Source organism: Octopus bimaculoides, chromosome 4, assembly GCF_001194135.2.
Source record: "Octopus bimaculoides isolate UCB-OBI-ISO-001 chromosome 4, ASM119413v2, whole genome shotgun sequence".
Classification (NCBI taxonomy): domain Eukaryota; kingdom Metazoa; phylum Mollusca; class Cephalopoda; order Octopoda; family Octopodidae; genus Octopus; species Octopus bimaculoides.
In genome coordinates, this window is record NC_068984.1 from 141270311 (window position 1) to 141278954 (window position 8644).

The 8644-nt window shown below is 40.1% G+C and overlaps 1 protein-coding gene across 16 annotated transcripts in view; it reads left to right on the forward strand.

The window, feature by feature from the left end:
• LOC106872026 (DISP complex protein LRCH3) overlaps positions 1-8644 on the forward strand; it is a 254748-nt gene that overhangs the window by 882 nt on the left and 245222 nt on the right. The gene's annotated exons all lie outside the window — the stretch shown is intronic.

Sequence of the window (8644 nt, forward strand, 5' to 3'; positions counted from 1 at the left end):
ACATACATATATGTGTGTGTATATATACACACACACACACACACACATATATATATATACACATACACATATTTGTGTGTGTGTATATATATATATACCGACACATCACGAATGAATGTCTTGTAACATATATTGGAGTCTTCTGCCTCGATTGCGAAATCTATAAACGATTATGAAAAATATAGACTGATATTGTTTAGTCCTCAGGTCAGCTCTGATGAAGAACGATAGAGCCATGACCATCCCATATTATTCTGCGACAATCTATGAAGAACAGTATAGCCATGACCATCCCATATTATTCTGCGACAATCTATGACCATCCCATAATATTCTGGGACAATCTAAATTCTTTAGTATGTCCATTTTCGTTCCTTCAAAACCAGGTAAAGAATGGTTCGAGGGGTACTTAGCTTCTCTTTCTTGCAAGTCGAGCGACCACGTAGAGGCTCTTTCCCCTCATTGTCTACTGCACACTGTATGATCCAGTATAATGTGTCTACGTCTAACACACACTATACACTTTAAAATACTCGGTATGCGTATATACACAATGTTGAAAATACGTTTCGATATATATATATATATATATATATATATATATATATATATATATATGTTTCTATACACACACGCGCGCGCACCCCCCCAATATATGATGCTGGTTGCATCTCGCTCGCATCTCATGGTCTTCTAGGTTGTCAATTCATCCATCAAGCATTTAGGCCGTTATTCGGTGTGTGTGTTATACAGTGATGGTTTCTATGATCCAGTGTGTATATTTGATATATGATACACACAAAACTCTCTCTCTCTGTGTGTGTGTGTGTGTATTAAAGTGTCTGGTGCAGTGATGTATAATTGATGTGAGACGTATACATACATGTATGCAAACACATTTGTGATTGTATGATACAGTAGTGTGTGTGTGTGTGTGTTTGATGTAGTGGTGCACAATTTCTGTGATATAAATTTGTCTGATACAACTGGTAATCTCTCTCCCTCCCTCTCTCTCTTTCTCTGTATATATATGTATATATATATATATATATATATATATATATATATATATATGTGTGTGTGTGTGTGTAAAGTGGAAGCCGTTTATTGTGATAACTTTGTGACGAAACCTTTTCAGTTACAATAAGCAGTTCATAATTTTCAATCATTCTAAGTGGCTTCCTCTGTGTGTGTGTATGTAAGTAATCACACAAAGATGCATTCCTCTATAATTGCTTTTCTGCTACAATATCGTTTGGAGTATTGTATATACATTTGCATACATTTATTGTATAGACACATAAATTTGTGTGTGTGTATATAGAGTTGGAGAGAATGGGTTACATCTTCGGAGTCACTCTCTGCTCGCCAGCTTCCTTCCATGTTCTCTCATCAATAAATACGACCGACCGTCTCTAAACACGCACTTTAGACAGAAAACCATTTACAGCCCAACCTCTCACATCCCAACCCATTCGCCATATGTCTATTATGTACATTTTCGAAACACTTTGGACACATACACACACATCCTCTTTGACCTACACACATACATATATCTCTTATAATACATAGTAATTTCCTATACTCTCTCTCTCTCTCTTCTTCCTAGATGCACTTGTATCACTTCATATACACACTCATGCCTCTTCTTAAACACACATATATCTCTTCTCATACACATACATCATATATACACACTTCTCTCTCTCTCTCTCTCACATTACACACATACATCACTTTCCAGACAGACACACAAGCATTCATTATTCCCCCCCTTCTTTTCTTCTTGGATCAAGTGTTAATTATTCAAGCACATTCTCTGTCCATCTTTAGTCCAATTCTATATTCCAAATATCTTTTGTCTCCTTCATCTGCATCACAACCAAGCGACCAAGGAAGCTTTATGGGGGTCACTCTATATACTAGAAAATGCTGCCAAATCTTCCCACATAGATCCTGATGTTTTAAAAAATGGAGGGCCGCTTGGATAGTGTCGTCTTTGATTTACAAGTGAAATTAAAACAGACGATGTCGTGGGTGGGACATTTTTGATCAAAAGTCTGCTGGATCAGGTTTGGCAGTGTTAGTGTTGTTTATTGCTGTGGTTTTTGCTGTGTTTGTGTTACTAAATGACCATTAACATTTTTGGAATGGTCTTTGTATATTAGTCATCATACACATGGCAGTTAATTGTCTGTGTATACCAACATGTATCATTCATGTATATACACATCTACAATATATACACACATAAATGCAGATGTGTGTGTTTGCGAATATAAACTACATGGTTTTCTATATATATATATATATATATATATATACCTATTATTTTAAGGAAATCAATTTCTCCCAAATATTTGGTATTGAACCAGTATTTTCTTGGATAACACCATCCCTTCATGTGGCTAACATAACCTCTAATCATCATCATCGTTTAACGTCCTCCTTCCATGCTTGTATAGGTGGGACGGTTCCACAAGAGCTGGCCAGGCAATATATATATATATTAAGATGGAATAAACAGACTTCAATTACAAATTACATTTGTTTCTGTGTTTATAAATTTTTATATAAATTCTAAACAATGAGTTCCACATATTTATCTCAAGGAATAACCTTTCTGTATGATAGCATATGGTAGCCGATGACAGAAGAGGAGCTTTTAAATGCACATTATGAGATTATTACCCAGATATTACTGATAAGCTGTGTGGAAGCCATAATAGTGCCAGTGGCATGAAAGACGCACCCAGTACACATTGTGGGAAGTGGTTAGTGTTAGGAAAGGCATCCAGCTGTAGAAACGATGCCAAAACAGAAACTTGAGCCCAGTGCAGTCTTTTGACTCATTGGCTCCTTGTCAAACTGTTCAACCCATGCCAGCATGGACGACAAGTGATGATGATACACATGCACACACACATTGAAAAAGTGCTTTTTGAAAAAATAAAAGCGGATGGACAGAGGATTCACTACATGTATATGGTCAAATATTTATTAGACTTGAATTATTTTGAAGTCTACTTGTAGTAGCTTGTACACATACGCTATATATAATAATCGAGTGGCTGTGTGGTAAGGAACTTGCTTCCCAACCACATAGTTCCGGGTTCAGTCCCACTTTGTGGCCCCTTAGCAAGTGTCTTCTACTACAGCCTCAGGCTGACCATAGCCCTGTGAGTGGATTTGGTAGACGAAAACTGAAAGAAACTCATCGTATATATATATGTGTGTGTGTGTGTGTGTGTGTATATTTATTTGTGTTTGTGTTTGTGTGTTTGTTCCCCCACCATCACTTGTCAACCGATATTGGTGTGTTTACGTCCCTGTCACCTAATAGTTCAGCAATAAGTGACCAACAGAATAAGTACTAGGCTTACAAAGAATAAGTCCTGGGGTTGATTTATTCGACTAAAGGCGGTGCTCCAGCATGGCCGCAGTCAAATGACTGAAACAAGTAAAAGAATATATATATATATATATATATATATATATATGGGAGAATATACAAATAATAACAACAGACGAGGACAGGTGGTGTAAATAACAAAAGGATATATTAGTATGACGCTCGGGAATACGGAAAGTCTTTGACGTTTCGAGCTACGCTCTTCAACAGAAAGAATACGGAGACAAGGAGAAAAACATGGAGAAAAAAAATTGAATAGTGTTCAGTCAACGGTCACGCATTGGTGTATCATTCAATTGTATTTGTTTTTCTTAATCTATATGATACTGTTACTCATTGGCTAGCTTGAAGTTGGATGTTAGAGTAATGATTAATATAAATGGATAGTAGCACTAAGCCAGTGAGCTGGCAGAATCGTTAGCACACTAGGCAAAATGCTTAGTGGCATTTCATCTGTCTTTACATTTTGAGTTCAAACTCCGCCGAGGTCGACTCTGCTTTTTATTCTTTTGGGGTTGATAAAACAGGTATCGGTCGAGTACTGTGGTCACTGTAATCGACTAGCCCCGCCCCCTCTCTAGAACTTGCTGGCCATGTGTGTGAAAATTTGAAATGGAATAAGTTATGGCATTGAAACCTCTCATTCTTGTCATATGAATTCTCTAAGAATTCAAACATTCCTTGGGTCAATTCCCTTCACTCACAATTACAAAGAGACACACCTCTTTAGTCCTCCCCCACCTTTCTGAGTTCATTAAAATTAGTACCAAACAGAACTGCAGTCAACATAGTCATTCGCCCCAATAAGGCGGCGCGCTGGCAGAAACGTTAGCACGCCGGGCGAAATGCTTAGCGGTATTTCATCTGCCGTTACGTTCTGAGTTCAAATTCCGCCGAGGTCGACTTTGCCTTTCATCCTTTCGGGGTCGATAAATTAAGTACCAGTTACGCACTGAGGTCGATATAATCGACTTAATCCGTTTGTCTGTCCTTGTCTGTCCCCTCTGTGTGTAGCCCCTTGTGGGCAGTAAAGAAATAGGTATTTCGTCTGTCTTTATGTTCTGAGTTCAAATTCCACCGAGGCTGACTTTGCCTATCATCCTTTGGGGTAGATAAATTAAGTATTAGGGCCCCCTCCTCAAAAATTTTGGGCCTTGTGCCTAGAGTAGAAAAGAATATGCTTACTGGTGTTGCTTCTGGTTCTTTACACTCTGAGTTCAAATCTTACATGTATATAGCATTGTAAATGAGTTGATTCAATCACTCACACTCACACACACACACACTCACACTCTCTCTCTCTCTCTCTCTCTCATTAACTCTCGGAGGATGGAAAATAAGGTCAACTCCAATAGGATTTGATCACAGAACATGGAGTGGTGTAACTTAACCCTTTGAACCCCAGATACCTGTTGTCCTCAGCACCCTCACCTCAGGTTCCCTGGGTGAAAGAGCCAGCCCCCAAAAATGATTTCCCACCTAATATTTGTTTTATTGTCTCTAAAATGTATTTTCTGTCTCTCACAATGAAATAAAATGCCAAACAGAGGGCAACAATGTTGTTGTTTTATTGCCAATATTGGTACTTGTGGTGCCAGTTGAACCAGCAGTTATTGTCTGGTTTTCCAACGCAGAAAATACTGGCTAGTAAAGCGGCCATTGGGGTATTTGTATCTGTGGCTTGTGGCCGGAATAGCAGGCACTGGGGTATTTGCAAACAGTACAATGTGGCTGCTGGGGTTCTGAGGGTGAAATTGCTTCAAGACATTTTCTCTGGAGTGCTACTGATTTTGTCGCTTTGCTATTCTAATTATCGTCATCATCATCATCATCATTTAACATCCATGTTCCATGCTGGTATGGGTTGGACATTTTGGCCATCAATTTTACACCATGGTTTGGGTGCTTTTTCATGTTACTCCAGTCTGTTTTGGCTTGTTACCCTTCCTAGCATCAGCCACTTCATGGAGTGTATTGGGTACCTTTCACCTGTCACCGGCACGGGATCCTTCAGCGTGTCATCGACACAGGTTCCCTCAGCGTGTCATGGGTTCCCTCGGCGTGTCATGGGTCCCCTCAGCATGTCACTGGCACTGGCCACGACTATGATTTCACCTAGCTTGTTGTGTCTTCTCAAGCGCAGCAAATCACCAAAAATCTCAGCCTGGCACATGTCCAGCAATTTTGGAGGTGGAGGGCTTTGGTTCTATCCACCCCAGTGTGCAACTGGTACCCATGTTATCAACCCTGAAATAATGAAAAGCAAAGTTGATGTTAGCAGAAACTGAAGACAGACAAATTCCTGCTAAGCGCTTTGCCTGGCATTGTAATGATTTTGCCAGCTCATTGCCTTGACCGTAGATGTTAACTGGTATGATTGGTACTTATTTTATTGACCTCTGGAAATATAAAAGATAAATGTGACCTCAGCAGGATTTGAAATAAGAATGTGAAAATATGTAATTAAAAACTGCAGTGCTACCATTTCTGCCATTCACTACTCTATGATGCTATTAATAATAATTGTTTCTAATTTAAGCACAAGCTGGTGGGGGCAGCAGGTTTGAGAGGGGGTGGTTTGTTGGTTACATCAGTCCAAATACTTGACAGGTGCTTTACTTTATCAACCCTGAAAGGATGGCAGGCAAAGTTGACCAGAACAAATACTTCAAGGTGCTCTAATGTGATTCTGTCAATCTACTGCCCCTGCTAATAATAATAATCTGAATTGTTTTATTAAGAGATGAGAGGTTGTGGCATCTATGCCTTTCCAAAGAACATTAACTGTTTGGGACATTTCTAAGGATTTGGTTTTGATATAATGAAACTTCGGACCTGACAATGTATTTAAACGTACTGAACTTCCACACAACCACATATACAATCACATATGTACACACACATGAATACAGTCGCTAACACACATCCTCATCATTCACATAAATGTATTAGCAGTCACTTATACTCACACAATAACTTACAGCCTCTTTGACCCTCATACGCACACACACGCACACAATGGCACACTCACGCCACGATCACAGTCACCGTGACACATGCAGCCAGTGACAAATTTACTCATAGCCACTGTCACAGACATTCGCTCACAATGACACGGCATCGCATACACGCACAGACGCGGTTCCACATCCACACTGAGTCACTCACACAATAGAATCATTTACACAACTACAGAAACAGCTACAGACATGCACTTACATATAGGCAGTCAGTCACTCAGCCCCTGGTACAGTCACACACACACACACACACACACACACACACACCCATGTGTATACTTCAACATCTTTCAATTCTCCTTCCTTTAGCAGAAACCTAATCGTATTCTATTCCCCCCTTCCCCCCCCCCCACTATTTTCACTTCCACACGATCATTCTACAGTCTACCCTTATTTTCCCTTTCATTTTATTCTTCTTGTTGCCTTAGAGGCATTTATTCAATATTTCAAGGGATTTTCTATCATTTCTCTATCCAGACACACACACACTTCTGTGTACTCCTTTACTATATTACTCCTAATATAGTAAAGGAGTAATATGTACTCCTTTACTATATCAGTTGTTTCAGTCATTTGACTGAGGCCATGCTGGAGCACTGCCTTTTAGTCGAATAAATCGACCCCTGGACATATTCTTTGTAAGCCTAGTACTTATTCTGTCGGTCTCTTTTGCCAAACTGCTAAGTTACGGGGATGTAAACACACCGACGTTGGTTGTCAAGTGATGGTGAGGGGGGACAAACACAGACAGACAAGTACATATATACATATATGTAAATCCCCAAAAATGAAGAACAAACACAAAAAACAACATGAGGACGTGGTGCATGTAAAGTATTAGATGTTCAGGGAAGGAAAGAAAGCTGGCTTAACGTTTCGAGCAACGCTCTTCTTCAGAAACAGAGGAGAGTCCAACAGAAACGGAAGATGGAGGAAGAAAATTGCCAAGGATTCGCATGTGGTTACATTTTGAATATATAAATACGATGGGCTTCTTTCACTTTCTGTCTACCATATCCTCTCACAAGGCTTTGGTCAGCTCAAAGCTATAGTGAAGATGCTAGCACAAGGTGCCATGCAGTGGGACTGAACCCGCAACTTCTTACTACACAGATGTAAATATATATTTATATAAACACATTCTTCTACCTGTTTCTGTATATCGATATACATTTGTTTTTATGCTTGTGCATGCACACACACACCCCCTCACAGACACTCTCTTCTGTCTGGTCTAAGTGTGTGTGTGTGTGTGTGTTCCATGACCGTGTGGTAAGAAGTTTGTTTCCCAACCACATGGTTCTGGGTCCGTCCCACTGCACAACACCTTCGGCAAGTGTCTTCTTCCATAGTCTTAGGCTGACCTTATGAGTGGATTTGGTAGATGAAAACAGAAAGAAGCCCGTCATAGTTGTGTGTGTGTGTCTTTGTCTCCCACAACTGCTTGACAACTGGTGTTGGTGTGTTTACGTCCCTGTAACTTAGCAGTTTGGCAAAAGAGACTGATAGAATAAGTGGCAAGCCTTTAAAAAAGATATTAATGGGGTTGATTTATCTGACTAAAATTCTTTAAGGTGGTGCCTCAGTGTGGCCACTGTCTAATGAATGAAACAAGTTAAAAATAAGATAGACAGGTGTGGCTGTGTGGTACGAAGATTGCTTCCCAACCACATGGTTCCGGGTTCAATCCCACTGCGTGGCATCTTGGGCAAGTGTCTTCTACTCTAGCCTCGGGCCGACCAAAGCCTTGTGAGTTGATTTGGTAGATGGAAACTGATGGAAGCTTTGTGTGTGTGTGTGTGTGTGTTTGCCTTCCCACCATGACTTGACAACCAATGTTGGTGTGTTTACGTCTCCGTAACTTAGCAGTTCGACAAAAGAGACTGATAGAATAAGTACTGGGCTTACAAAGAACAAGTCCATGGGTCGATTTGTTTGAATAAAGGTGGTGCCCCAGCATGGCCGCAGTCAAATGACTGAAACAAGTGAAAGAATAAAGGAGTGTATTTATATATGCGTGTGCTCACACACACACACACACACACACACACACACACACACACTGGTGCTGTAATAAGTTGCTTAATCTTTTCCGTGATATCCAATCTCTCCATCACTCTCACCCCATTTGCGATGAGGAGTGGGAGGAGGAGGAGGTCTGCTGTGTATTGAATCAGAAAATTTGGTTGAGTAGATGGGAGGCAGTTAG